Source organism: Argiope bruennichi, chromosome 1 (assembly GCF_947563725.1).
Source record: "Argiope bruennichi chromosome 1, qqArgBrue1.1, whole genome shotgun sequence".
NCBI classification, from domain to species: Eukaryota; Metazoa; Arthropoda; class Arachnida; order Araneae; family Araneidae; genus Argiope; species Argiope bruennichi.
Window position 1 is genome coordinate 40,893,703 of NC_079151.1, and position 21,793 is coordinate 40,915,495.

Genomic DNA, 21,793 nt, shown 5'->3' on the forward strand with positions numbered 1-21,793 from the left:
TGTTTGGGATTTGCAGTACACAACAGCTCCAAAGGCAGCTTCAGAAGCGTCGCTGAACCCATGAAGCTCTATAGCTTCGACGTCGGAAAATGGAAGAATACATCTGCTCACCTTGATGTTGTTAATGCACTGTAACTCGGTTGAAAACTTCTCCCATTCACTATAATTTTCAGGAGGAAGCTGATCATCCCATTGAAGATTCAGAAGCCACAATTTTTGTAGAAAGATTTTTACTAGTGAAATCACAGGACCAAGGAGGCCCAGAGGGTCAAACAACTTGGCTATTGTGGATAGAACTGTTCGTTTAGTATGAACATCCGTTGAAGTTATGGACACCTTAAAACAAAAACAGTCATTAGTATGGTCCCACGTGACACCTAAAGTTTTGTTATCACAGTCTGCAAAGTCGTAGTTGCATCCAGAAGTGGTAGACAACTGAGGATGATTGCCTCGCCATTTATGCAAGTTCATGCCAGCTCGTTTTAACATGGAAGTGAGCTGCTGTTGCATCTCTATGCATACGGGTAAAGTCTTAGCACCAGATAGCACATCGTCCACATAAAAATCTTTCTCAACAACGGGTGCTGCAAGGGGAAAATTGTGTCCCTCATCCCTTGCAATTTGAATTAGCGTTCGAGTAGCTAAAAATGGGGCACTAGTAGTACCGTAAGTAATTGTCGACAGTTCAAACGTTTTCACTGGACCACACTCACTGTCCTTCCAAAGTATTCTTTGTAGGTTTCGCTGACTGGGATGAATGTAAATCATCCTATACATTTTTTCAATGTCCGCAATAAATGCATATGGATGTTTGCGGAATCGCATCATAATTGAAATTAAGTCCTCCTGCACAATTCCACCATTAAATTGTAAGCTATTGAATGATGTTCCATTCGTGGTTTCACTAGAGGCATTAAATACTACACGAAGCTTAGTGGTCATTTTCTCTGGTCTATATACTCCATGATGGGGCATGTAATACACTGTTTCTGGTTCTGTCTCATGCGTCACGTCTCTCATATGTCCCAACTTTTCATACTCATTAATAAATTCTTCATACAATTTTAAATAAGTTTTATCACTAGATAGTTTACTCCAAAGTGAATTTAATCTTTTTAATGCTATACTTTTAGACTCGCCTAAACAACTAGGTTCCTCTTTAAGTGGAATTGTGACTACATATTTTCCACTAGGCTCTCTATAATGAGTTTTAACAAAATGTTCCTCAGCGATTTTTGCCTCATGGGACTTAGGGGTCTCTAACTCAACAGTTTCTAGTTCCCAGAATTTTTTCATGGTATTGTTTAAATCTTCATCAATAATTAACCCACAATGAATTTTTGGGGAATCAAATTCCATTACACTACCGCAAGCCAAAAATCCAAAAACACTATTTTGAAAAAACAACTCTGCATTTGATGAGTAGATCTTTTCTGGCCTCAACAAATGATAGAATGATTTAGCACCTAGGAGACAATCAACTTTTTGGGGAACCATAAAATTATCAGCCAAATTAATATTAGAAGGAATTTGTTCTTTAACACTTAAATATTTAATTGGGGTTAACTCAGTGATTTTATCTACAACAAGAAACTCAAAATTTTGCTTAAAGCTCTTATCAGCATTTGAAATTTCAGCTTTAATAAATTTGGTAACAGTCATTGAGGAATTATTTAAACATGAAATTGTTACATTTATTTTTTCTTGTTTTAACTCTAATCTGTTTGCACACTCCGAAGTCATAATATCGGACTGACTTCCTACATCCAGTAACCCTCTAACACATTGCAGATTCCCAAATTTATCTCGAATATAAAATTTAGCCGTGCTTAACAATACAGTTCTCATTTGTTTATTTTCAACCGTACTCGTAGCTGAAAATGTCGATTGCACATTTTCATTAGTTGCGCAAGAAGTTGGATAAAAGTAATTAACTTCCGGGTTTAAAGTTGAACTTTCCCCTTTATTAACTATGGTACTAGTTTCGTTTTTACCACTCCCACTGAAATGATCAAACTCTCTGGGATAATGAAGTAACCTATTATGAGGTTTATTACAAAAACAATTTCTTGCAGAACACTTTTTCACATTGCATATTGGTGAGAGGCATTTAAAACATAAGTTTTGGGATTTCACAAATGCAACTCTATCACTAACAGAAAGTTTTTGAAATTCCTGACATTTAAATATTGAGTGGTTGTTCTGGCACATAACGCATTTAGAATTAGTATTCGATAAGAACACTTTAGAAACATTTCTATTACGATTCTCAAAATTTCCTTTACCGAAATTCCTTTGCTCATTTCTATTCGTAACGAATGCGCGGGAAAACTCAGTTTTGGTTCCGGTTTTAGAAGCCACAAATAAATCACATTCTCTACTTAATTCCTGCACATTAAAAACAGATTCTCCTTGTTTAATACTGATATGACTTTTTAAATCTTGAGGAAGAGTGCTAAAAATCTGATCAGAAACCATTAACTCACACAATTTAGAAAAATCATTCACATTACGAAGTTGAATGTAATACTCAAAAACAGATCTAACTCTTGAAGCAAATTGCACATAGTTTTCTGTTGGCAATTTTACTGCACTTTTAAATTGTTTTAGACATTCTTGATAAGTTGGTTGAAATTGTTTTAAGACAATAGATTTAATTTTTTCATAGTCACTCAACTCTTCTTCTTTGATATAAACCATTAAATTGCCAATTCTATCCCCTAAAAGATTTAATAGAATTTCCACTTTAAATTTATCACTAACTGCTTTTGTTTTGAAAGCTTTTTCGAGCGAATTGAAAAAGAGATTAAAACATTCAGCATTTTTGGGAACAGGAATCGTCAAAACTTTGATACTCTTAATTAAATTCTCTAAACTAAAACTCTGTTCATTATCGTTAAGCTCACACGATGAGGATTTGAGTTTTAAAAGCTCTATTTCTTTCTCTACACGCAAAAGCGAAAGCCTTTCAATCTCCAATTTTTGTTCTAATGAACGCCTTTCGTTTTCGGCTTGATCCGAATTTTTACTTCTTTCGTCTGAAATCTCTTTAATTAAATTTTTCACAACCTCAATTCTTTGCTTATAAATGTCACTATTCTCAATTATACTTATCAAATCTACAACTTTAGCGGAAGATGCAAATTTAATATTTAATTCCGTACACAAACTCTTTAATTCGTCTTTCTTCAAACTAGACAAAGACATAATGAAAATTTAAGTAATTGAACACTTACCCACAATAATTATCCTTGAGAATTGGGACGAGAGAATACGCGAAAACACAGAGAACAGAAACAGAAAACACCACTCAAGCAACAACTTTCGTTTCCTAAGCCTACGCTAATCCACTTCGCATATTTTCACACACAAAAAAAAAAAAACGTAATCCATTGCTGATCGCTATTTCCACTCCTCCGAGACGGACCATATGATTACACAAGCACTAAATTTACGTCGATAGCTCTCGCATTATTAAAAAATCACAACACAAGAATAAATTTGGACTCTTTTTCCTTTATTCTGGCCATCATTGCGTAGCAGGCGCAGCCTTGCTACCGCACACACACTCGCTAACGCTACACGATACACTGAAGTGTTTTCCCTTTTGCCGCAAGAGGGCAGCACAGTGACAGGTCGGAACACAATTAAAATAATGTTAATTTTGCATTTGATTAGTAGTAGCTTTAAAGTAGTAGCATTATATGTTTATATATGAATTTCGTATTTTATGCATGCCGATTAATTTAAGGAAGCTTTCCAAAAATACATCCGTATTAAAATTCTTCTAAAATGCTCATTTCATTCATGAATGCTCTGATGATATACGAATAAAATATTATTAGATTATTATAAGCACAAGAATTAGCACTCAAATTCTAACTAGATCTCTTCTGAACACATGTTAACTAGAGTGCAAATTTAAATTATTAGGATATGCTATATCTATATTTAATATTGAAAAAGAACTAGTTGTTCACATTTATTCGGATATTATCAAATGATATTCCGATATATTCGATACAAATGTATGACATACTTCTATGAATTTCATGAAATATACTAAAAGTGTGGAAAGTTGTATTGAAACTATTTTCCATACTATCGATGAAAAATTATATTTTCTTCTGCAGACGCATAATGTAAACTGTAAAAAATTTTAATGCGATTGTTTAACCATTTTCAGGAAGATCTACTCAGACGACATTTTCTGTCATGGTTATGTGTTACCCTTTCAGATAAATTTAGATTCCATATAATGCTTTAAATATTTATAGTTATACATAATTTTTTATGTTTAGTTGTAACATCCATAAATATTTCCAGCAGATAAATAATTTTAAAAATTCGATTATTTAATGTAAGTATGGAATGCAGCTGAATCAGTTTACCAATGCAATCAAAAAGCAATTTGGGACAAACTAAAATGAGGTGAATTTTCACTATGATAATAATAATAATAATAATAATAAAACACTTTTATATGTCTTTTTCCAAACTTCAGGAAAAATTTAAAAAAAATTATTATATTGAATAATCTTTATTTTTAATGTCTATTTTTCAGAGATTTTTTTAAAATTAACAATATAACGGCACATTTAACCTGATGATTGTATAAGAGTTTAAAATAATTGATAACAAAATATTTTAAAGAGTTGAATAGTTTAAATTTGAAATCGTAACCAAATTCAAATTGGGGGGGGTTAATTATTAGAATCAAAAAGAAATAAATTCATCAATGATAAAATTTAAATAATAAATAAAACTATTTGGACTTTTCTGAATCCTTCTAAGCCTTTAAACTTAGTAATAAATGAAATTTTAATGAGAATATCCAAAACGCTTGTTTATACCAAATCATAACCATAAAGAATCTTGGGAGAAAACCAACACTCAAATTTGCAACGGTATCTTCCCAGGTATTCACCTTACACGGCTCAGAAACCTTACCCTCTACCCATAAGATGAATGCAGCTCTAAACAGGCACAGAATGCCCTTCTTCCGCTCCAACAACTACTTTATACTTCTCATTTCTATTCAGAGGTGAGTCTTGAGGAAGTGGAGGCGCATCTTCAAATCCATAACTCACAAAGGCGCTTTCAGTTAGGGGATTCCTGGGAGGTGGAGGAAGGCCTTTTGCAACTGCCTATCTCCCGTGTCACACTACACGCTGAAACGAATTAATTGTTCCTCCTGAAATGGATACGAGCATGCATCATAAATTCTGATTAAGCGTTCATACGTGCTCGTAATGGGTTTCCAGCATGTGTGCCTTTCGAGGTGAAAGTACGTTTTAAGGAAGCGGACGATCTTTTCTCCATTTTATGTGTTTGGCTCTCACTGTTCTAACATGGATAGACGTCCCAATTTGTTGAATTGGATTAGTGGCAAAGGAATGACTGCGTTCTGTGGGAGATATTAAGTCGAGCGGTATTAATCATGCTATTCATATTTGCAATCCTATAACAAGAGTAAGTAGTGGAATGAATATATGGAAACTGCTACGCACTTGGGGATCAACTACCATTTTATGGTTTTTCGTGAGCATTATGGATTTTTATCAGTATGCGTTTTCAGTACCGCTCGAAATTGAATTAATTGCTTTCTGTTTGCACAGCAGACGTTTTGAAATGCAATAACTATTTTTGGAGAAAAATAACAGCTTTTATAAATGCAAAACGCTAAGTTACGAGGCACAGCTCTGATTTATTGTCGAATGGTAGTTAAATATAAATAAAACGCAGAGCTGGTGTATGATTTTATTTATATTTAAGATGCGTGATGCGTCAGATGCGAGAGGAACTATCTTCTTAAACCTAGTGACCTTCTTAAAACGCCATTTCATATATAAGAAGGGAAAAGTAGGAAATGTGTAAGAAAAAATACTTTGCACGATAGTCGAAACATATTAAAAATTTTGCAAATTAAATATCATTTTTCAATTTTATAAAAATAAAATTTCAAAGAAAATAAGATTTAAAAAAATGCACATTTAATAGATTCAGTTTATTTATTTTGATATTAAATAGTTTGCTACAGTATTTAATTGAAAGATAAGCCAAAATTCATTAAGTAAAAAAAGAGCTGATTTATTTTAACCTATCGCCATGTTTAGATATTCAAATAGCTGTTAGTGAAGAAGTAATCCTGGTTTCAATAAAAAAATTAAGTAATTTATAATAACTAATTACAATAGTTAAGTAGTAAAATGATTTCCTGGTATCTGATGAAATTCTGATATCAAAATTAGATTTACGCAAAAAAATTTTTTCGAGATTTTAAGAACAAAACTATTTTTTTAAAAGGTTAAAATTCGATTACAGAAAAAGAAAGAATAAATCTTTATAAAAGTCGTGATGAATAAATGTGTACAGATTTTAAATCTTGCAATTAAGATTTTGTCTTTCATCAGTTCAATTTATAATCACTTTATAATAAAATGTTCATGACTGAATTATTATATAAATTATAAAAAACTCTATAAATTAGCAGGGGATAGACTGCATAATATGAGCAACCATAGGCTTACTGCACCATACAAGAAAATAGTTTTTATCACATTACACAGAGCCTTAAAAAATTAAAAAGCCATTTAAATATATATAACGAAAAGAAATTTAAAACGCTTAAAGAGTCTTTTCCCAAGTTTACATGGCAACATCCTTTTTTTTTTTTTAACAAGTGATGATTATTTTCTGAAAGCAAGACATCTTTCGATGTTATTTTATTTAATAGCTATTAGTTCATGAATGGAACTATATGTAAATTATTTTCTTTTGGTAAAGATTTTTTTTTATATATGTTGTGAACTCAAGATTAATGGAAAAGTCAGGAAGGCGTGTTGTTTTCATTTACGAGCTACATTTTAAAGATAAGTGAAAGCAAAAAACTTTATTTTAATTAGGAGTTTGAATTGAAATCAAATGATATTTCATAATATTGGTTCTGTTAACGTATTTATTTTATATTAATGGGAAAACATTCTGCATATCCAATATTAGAAATATTGATTAATTAAAGTTAAAGAAGCAATTAATGTCTTAAATTCAAGAAGTTTCTCTTAGCTCTTCTATAATTATATTTGGTTGATATGGAAATTATGCATTTCAATTCATATAATCAGTATATTTCGCTTCTGGAATCCCTTCACTTAAGTAATTTAACTTGCCTTTGATTTTATTAATTAATATGCCATTCTTCAGTTAAGTTTAAAGAATAATTCTTTTTGAAAAAGAAACCATTCATTCATATGACTTTACGTATATTTCTAAATAAATGTACTTAATTTTTCTAGTATATTAAGATTATGAATAATTACAAAAGCATTTTTAACTTGAACAGTAAACACAGGTCTCATTTTTCTTCCCTCTCCTAAATTCTTTCAATAACAGTTTAAACTGAGAGATCAAAAGAGGGCTTTTAAATGACTAACAGCCATTTTTAAGAGTTAGTGTGTGTAGGATTTACGAAGGAAAAAATATTCAAACATAAACTTAATCTTAATTTAAGAGATAAAAGTCCTACATTAGTGCAGCCTGGATAAAATTTGAAATACATACTGAATACTGACCACAATTAAATTAAATTAATTTAGTGATTAATTAATCTTATCTTCTGAATCTAATAAGAGATGGAAATTTATAAAAATTAATTTACATAATCGAATATACTAAACCATTTTTATATATAGAATACTAGTTATTTAATTTTTTCATAAATTAAGTACATACTTGTAGATGTAATACTTACAAAAAATATATATCATGTTGAAATTTTATTTTCACGTCTTTTATTTTATTATAAATTAGATTCATCCCATATAAATTAGTTCAAAAATATTTTTAAACAATTAATACTTTCATTTTTTGTTGATATTAGAGTGAGAATTAGTTTACTTTTTACATAAAATATTAACATGAATTTCAAAAACAAAACCCTGATGAAGTGAAGATTATTGCATTCAATTATGTAACAAACGAATGTGAGAAAATATTTTCATAGAAAATTTGTCTTTGTCATTAAAAGTTTCATTTTGATGCTATATTTATCGTAGATATCATCTTCTGCTTTATATATAAAGTAAATATTAAATATAAACGGAATCAAATCAATATCAATTAAAAATATTGTTTTAGGCATATTTTTCTTTCTTCCATTTTAGGAAATTCTATAATATATTTTACTTATGTGGGCAAATAAGTATAAAATGTAGTTTTTAGATAATACTAGCACTTTATTTTGTAACATGATTCAAAATTAATGTACTACTTATATGAATATTTATAATAATTGCATTATTTGAATCTGCAATCAAAATAATTCAATATGTAAATACAAAACCAAACTAATTTTGAAATCGGGTGACAATAAAGTACACACAGATCTAAATCGCGTAACCGGAGAAGATTAAAGTTTATAAGGAAGAAAATACCGAGTCTGTAGGTAGAAAATTAAGATTTCTGTATTAATTCTTAAGTGAATAAAGATTAAGAAAACATTTTCTCCGAATATAATACATTCATTTTATATTTGTTTCATTTTTTTTTCTAAAATCAATTTAGAGGAGAAAAAAAAAAACAATTTGCCTCAATAAAAAAATACGAAAAATAATTCTATCTTACAAAGTATACCCACCAAAAGAATTTCCTAGAAAATGGAGAAAAAGTGGTGGAAAAATTGAGACTGATAAGGCTCTTAAAAAGCTGAGATAATACCATCTCCAGGTAGACAGAGTTTCTTTTTTGAAGAGTAAAGCTAACATGATTCAGGAGAAACCGTAATTTCCTGGAAAATAAATCATTTATACATCCCCATTTTGATTATTAGATTACCAAAGATAGAGACATCCACCAAGCGATGACAGACAACATGAAGTCATTAAGGTAATGGGCACCCAAGATAAGGAAGCATCTGCTGTCTGTGTGGGTGTTTTTGAGAACTCGGTAAAAGAAATGAGGGTAATAATATCAATCAAAATAGGAAAGGATTATAAATCAAATATCTGGAGATAGGTTATTTATTTGATACACAACCGTGGTTGAAATAGTAGAGTTCAAGCAAGTTTGTTTGAAACATTATTATTATTTCTTTTTTTTCTATTCAACGTTGCACATACAGAATTATTACAAGGTTTGTCATGTACTTCTGGTGGATAACAAGTTTAGTAGTTATTTTTCTTTCAGTTTCTTATTTCAATTACTTATAGGAAGATATATTAAAAATATTTTACCCAAAGTAATGTAAATTTTCGAAAGAATTTAAAGGTTTTAACAAAAACTTTAGAACATAGACAAAATATCTAGAAAATCTAGAAAGAAAATCGATAATTAAGTGACTGATCGAATTTATCAAAAATCGTATATCCAAAATTAATAAGATCGATGTGATTAAATTTATAAATTATGGCATTTTAACTATATATAATTAAAATATTTATATTCCTGGCGAAAATGGTTTTCCATAAATATAAAAAAACAAATAAACTTACTATTATTTTAATAATTATGAAACTATTATATTCAAACAATTTAATCATATTTTAAAGTGATCGATATTTCATATATTTAAGAATTTTTTATAAGTTTTATGTAATTTATGAATATTGGTTATCAGCACGATTAGCAATGCAATGTATATCAAATCGGATTTTTGTTTTTTGGTTTGTTTAAACAAATTTTTCTACTTTCATTGCATGCGATAGCTTTATAATAAGATGGGAAAAATACGGAATACAAGCATAAATTTTAGAAATAAATAGTTCAAATGGATACTTTTATATTTGATCTATACAATATTTTCATTTTCATAAATTAATATTAATTGCAAACTTTATATATGAATTCATATTATTGTATTTTAAATAGGAATAAAGTTGGGATACTAATACATTTATACATTAGTTTCATATTAATAATGTGTTGAATTTATAAATTTGTTTATTCGTAGTGTACCCATATTTAATTGTTGATTTGATATATCAATAGACAGTTCTAGATTTGATTAACTTTTACAATAGTTGATTACAAAGGTAATATGAAAATACTGATAATTAAATACGAAAATAATGGTTAGTTAATTAACGATCATTTAATTACTTGGCAATAAAACATACCACTTGTTGCAAATTATTTCTGATAACGATGAAAGTTATATTAAAAAAAAGTAGAAGGGTATTCTAATGCGAACAGAAAGTTTGACGAAATTGTTAGCCGCATTAGAATGAGTTCATTAACTCTTTCGCTTTTAATAATATGTCTGGCGCGTGCAACTAATTATAAAAAACGTTATACTGAACTATGTAATTAAGCATTCTTACATGATTTTGCTCTTTAAGTTGATCGTTACTAATGATTTAAACCCCTTTATATATTTTTAAGGATCTTAGGTCAAATGAAGTGAAATTAAATTTGTGAAAGAAAGTGAATCTTCTAATTAACATGTAAAATATATCTTTATTGAAAAATGTGTGACCTTCTCTTTTCAAAACGCATGTCTGATTTTTTTTCCCTTGAAATTGTTTTCAAAGAAATAGAAAAACAAGAGAGCCACGTGTAGAAAATGCTTAACTTTATAAACTGCTGATTTATTCCTCTTAAAAATTTGCTTTCGACATTTAAAGAATAATTTAATCCGACAAATTTTAGTTTCTGTTTACCAACTATCTATATTTATAAAAAGTCTTGTTAAAAATGAAATTTCTTATACATATATATTGCCCAAAAAATATTGCATCGGTATTTCATTGAAAGTTTATGCTATGTATTGTTACATATCACTGTGCAATATTTTTCTAGAACTTTTCATTCCAAACTTTGTTTTTGCATCATTAACTCACAGTTTTCGAGTCAGTTCTGACCTTTTATTGTATTGGCCCTATTTAATATCTACCAGTTGCGTCATTTTAAATATTTTTTTTTCTTTCCAACTTATTTAAATCCTAAAACTTGACTTTGTGATTTTTCACTCCACTTTATATGATTCAATTTCCAGGAGCAAATACTATAATGTCCTGTTTTGAAAGATCATATCAAAAAGTTAAACCAATAAAACTTATTTAGCAATCTTAATAAACTTATTTCTGTTAAGTATTTTATTTTCCTGCCAAAGCACAATGTAATTACGTGCGATTTGTCTCAAAACACTGATCTTTATCTGTAATGCAACTTTTTAACTATGTTCATCATATAAAGTTCTTGACATTTATAATTAACTTTCTTAATCTTTATCTAAGTTTTGATGACTTAGAATCCACAGGAATCTCTAGAAATGTGGTTTATTTTTTTCGTGCGCTTTGCATGAAATCATTGAACTTTATATGTACAGGTGGCTATCAAAATAATGGAAACACCTTAGATTTATAAGGAATCCTTTATTAGTATGGTGTAGAACCGCCGTTGGCATGTAATACAGCTTGGTTTAGCCTAGGAATCGATTCATACAAGTGTTAAATAGTATTTAGAGGAATATTGTACCATTCTTTCTGGAGATTGAGTGAAAGTTCTGGGAGAGATGCCAGTGAAGAATATTGATTCTGGATTAAACGCTCTAAAGTAGACCATAATAGTTCAATTATATTGAGCTCGTTTGACTGTGCGGGCCAAGTTAGATGTTTAACTTCATTCTCATGTTAATAAAGCCATGATTGGACAAGTCCCGCTGCATGGATAGGTTCATTATCTTCCTGGAAAATTCCATCTCTTGCATTAAACAAAGTTTACATCATAGGATGGACCTGGTAAGCTAAACATTTCTACATACCCCCCCCTCCCCGATCCTTCTTTTAAAGCTACGATTGGTCTAGCAGAAAACTTGGATTAAACTTGAATTATAAAAGCACATTTTAAATTTGCTTTTATACATAATCAATCCACATTCCGATTCCTGGATCCATGTCTATAATTTCTTGATATAAATGTATAGCAAACGATAAAAATGAAATTAAATTCCATTTTTGTAATCTTCATCAATTTCTTAGACCGTAGAAGAGACGCCTGAAAAACAGGAAATTAAAAACTGCTTCGCGAATTAACACATGTAGACTTTTAAAGCTCATATAATGTTCAAGATAAATCTGAAGCTCTGGCGGTTCATGAAACAAATTCCAAATTCCTTTTAAATAGCCAGATGAGAAGAATGAATCAGTGATTTATTATGTAAAATTGACTAATAAAGAATATGCTAATTACTCTAGTAGAAATTATGTGCAAAATGTTGCGGAAAATTATTCGACATTCTATAACCATTTCATTAATTCATAATTTATCAATTAAATATTATTTGCTCCATCATAATTATTTTCTCATAAAAGATCGTTATATTATAATGAATTATTTTTCTATTAACAAAACAGTTTATTCTATTTCCCATCTTTTTCGTACATTTCAGTAAAGTGTTAATTATATAATTCGCTTAGATATTTAAGAATTTTTCAGTAAATTTGTGTTTAAATATTTGTGATTTTTCCTGTCACAATTTTATTTTATGATTACTGAATTAGTGAAGAATTTCTTTTCACTCTGAGAGTTTCAGTAAAGAAATATTTCAAAAATTAACATTTCAATTCATAATCATTTTGCAAAATGTAAATGGTATTCATATTTCTCTACTTTTATCTAAGTTTTTTTATTTCTTTTTTAAAGCTGCCAAAAATATCTACATATGTGTAAATCTTTTTAACGATCACAAAAGATAGTTGAGTGAAAAACGAAACTAAAACATTATTATGTTAGAGAATTTATGCTTCTATAATTATATCTGTAATTATTTATAATTATGTCAGAGAGTTTATGCTGTATTAACTATATTTTATACTTTTCCAAGAACCAGAAAAATAATGTTTTAAATAGCAGGAAATTAAAAATCGGGAGGAATTCATTGGAAAAATACTCAAGGGAAAAATAATGAATGTTTCAAACTGCATAGTATTAAAGTTACAGAATTCATTCTGATCTTCAGTACTTTTTCCCCTTATATGTTCATTGTAAATTAGTTGCTGATAATATTCTGCTCATTCATGGGTTGGTAGAGTGATTTTAAAATGCATTATGTACATAATTCATTTTATTTTATATTTCCTAAATTATGTATAATTATGATTTATATGTGCATTTTTTTTAGTTATTGTTTTTAGTAATAGTAGATATAGAACTACCTATACTGTAATAAATGCTCTTTTATACATGAAATACTCAAATTTTAACTACTTGCATTGTATTTGTAAATTTGGTCATATTATTACAGTTGAAAACCATTAATATGGCTTCATATCAAAACTACAATATTTGTAAGGATTTCTGTTTCCATTTATTATTTTTTCAAATGTTTTATTTAACTTTCCAGTCTGCGAAAATTATCAATATTGCTTTCTTTCTAGAAGGGGGACACCATGATTGCTCACAGAATTTCTGAAGTGTTATGTTGTCATTTTATTTGAATTATTTTTGTTCTAACGAAATTACATGGTTGACAGCAGAAAAAAATGAAATTTCTTAAACTTTATCTTGAGAATTTTAATAAATTCTAAAAGTAAAAATTTTGAGAAAGCCACCAAAAAGAGAAAAAAAAAAATTGAAAAAGTGAGCATGAAAAGAATATAAGGTAATTTGCGTTAAAAATAATTTTCTTTTATATTAGATTGAAAGGTAAATAATGTTACGAAATAAATTGTTTAATTTGGAAATTAATCTGAAACTAAAAAAATAAAGGCTTGGATATTGGTTCAAATGTTTGTGTTTATAATTTGGCAACATGAAATTAATTGGAATTCCAATTATTTAATATTTGTTTATAAAAAAAAAACAGCTTCGTTTTTTTTTTTTTAAATCTATACTAAGGATATTGCTTATGTCAGATATATCTAAGTAGTATATAAATGCGTGTTCTGGCACACCTTAAGAGCCATCAATATTTTTAAAATAACATCAAAATTTAGAGCAAAAATAGTGTAAAAAGGCCATAATTAGCACACCTTAAAATCCATCAATAATTTTAAAATAACATCAAAATTTAGAGCAAAAATAGTGTAAAAAGGTCATAATTAGCACACCTTAAAAATCCATCAAATAACCTCAAAATTTAGAGCAAAAATAACATTAACAAATAACATCAATAATTTAAAGTATCAAGTCAAAATTTAGAGCAAAAATAGTGCAAAAAGGTCATAATAAAATAACATCAATAATTTAAAATATCAAGCCAAAACTTGGAAAAAGTTAACAAATTAACCGAAAGGCTATCGTCTTAAAATCAATATAAATTCATGCGTTGTTCACATTATTATACACATTAAAAGAAATAAAAATATAAGAATAAAAATATAAGAATAAAAATATAAGAATAAAAATATAAAAAAAGAAAAAATTATTCATAAATACTGCACGCACCCCATTGAAAAAAATCTTTATGTTCTGTTAAAGGTTCGCCGTTTAATTTTATACATTGAAATCTAAAACCATATCGATCTACTTCTGTTATTTTAACAATAAAAGGTTCACCATATTTACAAATAGGTGTTACAGTTATTACAGGATGAATTCTAAAAGTTTCTGTAAAACTAACGTTTATTCGATCACTAGTACAACTACCTGTTAATATCTTTGTTTGCTTACCACCCATTTATAAAGATTAAAAAAAGAATTATTATTTATTCAAACACGTTCTTGCTATATACCATAATTTCATCCTTCTATAAAGTTTATTAAATTCTTCATCTGAAAGTTTCAGATTTCTCATAACTCTACAATCTGTTATTTTTTCAACATGTTTCATTATAAATTCAGAGGTTAAATTTTTCTGATATGAATAAATTTTATTCCAATTAACAGTTGTTTCTAGTTTTTCGATTATATTCATACTCATTTCATCTTGATACTGAGAAACTAAATCCATATCTAGTTTTCCAACATTTTCAAAAATAAATTTATCACTTAAAGTTTGATATTGTGAAATTGCAGGCCAGTGTACTTTATGATCATGCATTAAAATAAATTTTTCTGTTAATTTTTGAAATTTCGATATGATATCCCATTCAACTAAATGTTCATTTTCACTTATAAATTTTTCTGATAATTTTTGATAAGCTGATATATTTTTCCAATCAACTTTATCTTTAAACTCTAAAATGAAATTTTCTGATAATGTTTGATATCTAGAAATTAAATCCCATTTCACTTCATCTTTTAATTTTCTAATCAAACTTTCAGGCATACCACGTTCTTTTGAAACTTCATCCCAATTGACTTTTTCACTCATTTATTATAGGATGAAATTCTCTAATTAAATCTTCACTTAATTTTTACTTTATCTTGAAATTCTCTTATAAAGCTTCACTTAATTTTTGATGTTCTGATATAAGTTTCCAATCTACTTTATCTTGAAATATTCTTATGAAATCTTCACTTAATTCTTGTTTCCATGATATACCTTCCCAATCTACTTTATCTTGAAATATTATTATAAAATCTTCACTTAATTCTTGTTTCCATGATATATTACCCCAATCTACTTTATCTCGAAATTCTCTTATAAAATCTTCACTTAATTTTTGGTGATATGATATACCTTCCCAATCTACTTTATCTTGAAATACTCTTATAAAATCTTCACTTAATTTTTGGTGATATGATATAAGTTTCCAATTAACTTTATATTGAAATTCTCTTATAAAATCTTCACTTAATTTTTGATATTCTGATATAAGTTTCCAATCTACTTTATGTTGAAATTCTCTTATAAAATCTTCACTTAATTTTTGATATTCTGATATAAGTTTCCAATTAAATTTATCTTGAAATTCTCTTATAAAATCTTCACTTAATTTTTGTTTTATTGGTTTTATTAGCTTTGCTGCTAATATTCGTTTTTCTAAATAGTTAGATGAACTCATTTATTTAGAAAAATTTTATAAGTCGAAATCTAAAATAAAAAATCAAGTTTATCTTGAAATTCTCTAATGAAATCTTCACTTAATTCTTGATATTCTGATATATAATACCAATCTACTTTATCTTGAAATTCTCTAATAAAATCTTCACTTATTTTTTGATTTCGGGATATACACTTCCAATCTACTAAATCTTTAAATTCTCTAATGAAATCTTCACTTATTTTTTGATAAGCTGATATATCATACCAATATACTTGATCTTGAAATTCTCTTATAAAATCTTCACTTAATTTTTGTTTTACGGATATATAATACCAATCTACTAAATCTTTAAATTCTCTAATGAAATCTTCACTTAATTCTTGATATTCTGATATATAGTCCCAATTAACTTTATCTTGAAATTCTCTTATAAAATCTTCACTTATTTTTTGATTTCGGGATATACACTTCCAATCTACTTTATCTTTAAATTCTCTAATAAAATCTTCACTTAATTTTCGATATTTGGATATATAAAACCAATTCAAATCTAGATTTTTTGACTTTTCTGCTAATATTGGTTTTTTATAGTCGGAAAGACTATCGTCTTTAAAATAGGTAGATGAACTCATTTATTTAGAAAAAAATTATAAATCAATTTCAGCTAATTTCTCAATATAAAGATAAGATTTCAATAACATATTAGACGTATCTTGATTATTATTAAATAATAGACGTATTATCAATTGAGAGTCAATTTTACCGTATGTTATAAAAATAATAGGATTTAATTTACCAATTTTGTCACCATATATGATATCAGTTGATTCATAATTTTCAATACTGATTGATATGTAAGGATTAAAATTAAATCTCTTTAAACAAAAGGTAATTTTTACCAGCATATCTTTCGTAAATCTCAGATCAGGAGTTAATAATGATGAAGTGAATTTATCAAAAACAATTGTAAATCTTTCGGGATAAGTATGAAATTTATATTCTTGAGTTGCTAAGAATGTTTCAATTTTATTTAAGTTAGGAACATATAATCCATCATGGTCTCTAGTTAACATATTGTCAGTTTTTTTATCATTTATTTTTGTTTTTTTATCAACGTATTGTTTAGTAACTGCATCGTTTTTATCTTGAGGATTAGAAAGATTTTTTAAAGAAATACCTTTCAAATCATAAAATTCTTCAGGTGGAACAGTATTCTTTTGACTTAAAGTTAAAGCATTTTTTTCGAAATATTGCTTATTGACAACATTCAAGTTTTTTATAGGATCTTTCACATTTCCGATAATTTTACCTTTAGCATCAAAATCACCATGTTCTGAATGAATTAAACTTCTTTTTTGCAATTCTACAATATCTTCTTTTAGTGATATTTGATTCAAATCAACATAAGATTTAGTAGCTGCATCACTTATATCTACAGGTTCATCTACATTTTTTAATTTTTTCTTTTCCATATCATAATCACCATTATCTGTTAATTTAAATCCAATTCCTGGAGGTCCTATACGTCCTTCTGTCATTTCATCATCAAAAAGTGGATAATAAGCAGCCATTTATTATAGGATGAAAAGCGACTATCACTCTGAATGATCTTTTATACTAAACGTAAATTTATTCTCATACATATTTAAGTAACATTTATTCCTTTCCTTCAAAATAAAATAAAATATATAATCTTTTTGGGTATTATTTTCTAATTTCCAATGAAATATTAATTCTCTGGAAGATACAGAAGTAAGATTCTTATGAGCAGATAAATCTATACAGAGAAATGGATATAATTCTCCAAAATCTTTATAACCAATCATGCAACCTGTTTCTGTATTATTAGCATTATATCCTTCTTTTAAAAGAGCTGTATATGCATTATTATAATTTTTATCCGAAAAATTTACTTTATAATGATATTCAGGATAATCTTGTCCATTTACAGTAACCCAATATTCAACTATCCCTAAATTATCAAATATTAGATTATTTTTAGTATAATCTCCATTTCTATCATTATATTGGGGAATTGCATAAAATGCTGAGACTTCATCCCATTCAGTTGAAAGTTTATATGATCCATATTTTACTTTTAAGTTTATATCAGATTTTTCTATTCTATAATGATCCCAATATATATCTATATATGAATTTAAAACTTTCAATTCTGTAAATTTCAAATTTGCGGCATTTCTAAACTTTACATAAGGTAAAAATAATGATATTTTCTCAACTTTTACTTTAAAATCAGGGTTTGCATCATCTGTAATAATCATATCCTTACTAGTATTTCTCGTAAATTCCATTCTAACATGAAATCCAGTCAATACTTTTCTGTATTCATTAAAGAAATCGAATATATATTTCAAAGGAATCCATATATTAACGGTTTTACTATTTTTTGTGAAATAATACCTTTTATCAAAGCCTTTGTTATAATTCTCATTTATTTTTAACTTATTAAAAAATTCAGTTATTTTAGTTGTATCTGTTAAAGTTCCATCATATTTTAATATATTTATATCCTTCGTATCTGCTGTATCTGAGTAAAAAAACATATTTTGAGCTTCAGATTTTGAATAATCACTTGTAAAATGAATATGTCTTAAAACTTGATCTAGAATTGAACAATTTTCATTAATCGATTCGAGTGTAGTTGAGCCAATTTGCAGTTTTTTACCCTTAAAAAAACCTCCTCCATTCTCAAAAGTTGCTTTTCTATTTCCAATATTTAAATCATTTTTATCAGTAATTTTCATTTCCAGATGAATATAGGCTCCTGAATAAAATATATTATCATTTTCACCTTTAATACTAAACTTATACGTTACATTTTCATCATAAGCATAACTTGGATTTTCACATTCTTTTTCCTTATATTCAAATTGTTCGAGATCATTATTTTGAAAATAATGAGTATCTGTCAAATCATAAATCTTTTCCATTTATTAAGGATGAAAAGTGTAAAGGTCACTTGGAATACTTTTTAAAGCCTCCTCCAATTTTATTCTTCGATAAAATTTCTTCTACTTTATCATGAAAAATTTTCTTTGTTTTATCTTCTAATACTGGTTTCACTCCTTTAATAGCTGCTAGAAACAAATCTTTAAAAAATCCTTTTCCTTGAATTTTTTCTCTTTTAGATGAAAAGCTATCTCTTTTACTTCTACGATATAATCTATGTTTATTCATTTATTATAGGATGAAAAGACTATCTAAGTGGATAATCTTTCATGCATCAAATTGTAAATTTTCTTTAAATAATTTCCCTCTTCTTCATCATATACAGCTACAAAATTATATTCAACTCTTCCTTTATTCAAATCTATTAGTTCATTATTTTGATTAGTAATTCTCATTCTTATTCTATATATATTCTTCTTTTCCACAGCTGAAAATATCCAATTATTAAAATCTTTAGTTATATTACCACCATGAGGAATTTTACTAACGAATGAATGAATAACATCTGAATCACAATTATTAATTAATGAACCTTTTACGATGTCACAATGAATATAAATATTATCGATTCCATGTGTAATATCTGCAATATATTCACCAAATTGATTTTCCTGATCTAATATTTTAGATTTAAAACCTAATAATTGATGAAGATTTCCTTCTGTTAAATCCATTTTAAAATTTTTCTTCAAATTAACAGAAATTAATTCTCTTTCTTCAATAATACCAAATTTAATGGGTGAATCTATTCCGAATAGTTCAATCATATAACGATTTAAACTTTTAACAGTATAACTACCATTTGGAATTTTAATGATCCTTTCATTGTTTCCTTCAATCAATTTAAACTTATTATTATTAAATTTTTCACTTATGTTATGCCAAGTCTTTTTAATAGAAAACGACTCTAAAGCTAACTTTTTAATCTTCAAAGGAGGCGAATATTCAACTGTAAAGTCTTCAGATTTTTCATAATTATCTGATGTCAATTTTAAACGACTCATTTATTATAGTCGAAAGTCGACTAATTTCTCATTATAAGCACTTGGTTCTTGAGTAAATGAATATAAAACTTCAACAGGTGATTTTCCTTTATTTCTTTCAGTTATGTATTTCATGCAAAATAAACCACATTTTACAGAAGTAGGTTGTTGTAAAAAACTAGAATTATATCTGATTTCTTTCTTAGATGTTTTAAGATAATTTACAATATTTTTAGGAATATCACCTTCTTTGAATTTGATCCCTTCATATTCATATTCACCAAAAGAATCAAAATATTCAACAAATTTATATTTAGGATCATTATAATAACAGACCCAATGAGTTCCAGATCCAGTTGAAATATCAAAATTAATTATCCCATTTTCAAATTTTCTCATTATTTTGGGTAATGTATCTATTGTAAAAACTCCTCGAAATCCTTTCTCTTTTATCATATTTTCATTAATCATTGCATCGGATATTCCCTTGGTAGATATACTCCCTTTCCATTCTTTGGTTTTCGATTTTTTTTTTTAGGGTGCTGGCCCTTCAGTCTAGGATTACCAGAGCCTGTTACTTTATCTAATACTTTTTTAGTGCCCCAAGCTCCTAATCCTGTTGCTGCACCAGTTAAAAGAGGAATAAGAAATTGTAAAAATCCCCCATTTTTATTCAATTGAGCTTTACTGATTGTAATTCTTTTACCTTCATTAATTCGATTAATATTTGTTTTTGTTAAATACAATTCATAATTCGGTGATTTAGATTTATCGATTTGTAAGGTAATTTCCTCATTTTTTCTATAAGCCGATTTTAATTTATCTTTCTGCCCATCACTTAAAAAGACTTTCTTTTTAATATAACTCATTTATTATAAGAGAAATTTATGATAATATCGTATTACTTGATCATTAGTCATAAATCCTTCTTTATGTAATCTATCTATTAATATAACAACTTGATTATATATTTTTGCAGGAATATCACTTTTAAATTGACAAATTTTATCTGTTAATTTATCTAAAAGCATCTTTTTATCTTCTAAACCTTCTCCAATATAATCTTTACCTAAGTTTATAAGACTCAGTGCTTTTATGTATTTTTTCATATTATTCATCTTTTTATCTGCATCTTGTATTTGATCTGTTTTCCTATGTTTAGACGCATTTCCTTTTGCTCGTTTATATTCATCTCGTCTATCTTTTGCTTTTTTTATTATTGTATTCAGTTCATCTGCACTTTTATTTACTAATTCTGACGGTAATTCAAAACCTTCATTTTTAATAAAAGATGTATCTAAATCTTTATTAAAATGCATCTTAAATATATCGTCAGCTCTCTCAAACATATTTGTAATATCTGACGAATAATCAGGCTCAATTTCTAAAGGAATTTTGGATGATTCATGCTGTGGAATGATTGAAAAATCACTTACAATATTTTGTATAGCTCGTATTTGCTCTTTCGTATTTATTTCTTGTTTCTGAAATTCTTCTAAAATAGGCTTATATTTTTTCTTTAAAGATTTTTGTATTCCAATTTCTTCTTCTAATTTTTCTTCATTTATTCTTCTTTTTTCTTCATCTAATTTATTTATATGTAATAAATCTCTTATTTCTGAACTTTTCTTTAAAGGGGTAATCTTTTTATTCGTTCTATTTAAAGGTTTAGATACCTTTAAGGTGATAACCTGTCGGTTTAAAGCTTCTTCATTTATTCTTCTTTTTTCTTCTTCTAATTTTATGATACGTTTTAAATCTTTCAAGTCTTTTTCATTCATTTATTATTGTTGAAAAACTTAAGATTTGCAACGAGCAAAAGAATATTTGCAACGAGCAAAAGAATATTTGCAACGAGCAGAGCCATATTTGCAACGAGCAGACCTTTACGCTTTTCATCCTATAATAAATGATAAAAATCAAAAATTATAGTGAAGAAGAAGAATTTACAGATGAAAACCAAAATCCATATAT

At 27.5% G+C, this 21,793-nt stretch overlaps 1 protein-coding gene across 1 annotated transcript in view; it reads right to left on the reverse strand.

The window, feature by feature from the left end:
• The window catches only part of LOC129963121 (somatostatin receptor type 2-like), a 216,573-nt gene that overhangs the window by 167,347 nt on the left and 27,433 nt on the right, over window positions 1–21,793 (reverse strand). The window lies entirely within an intron of this gene.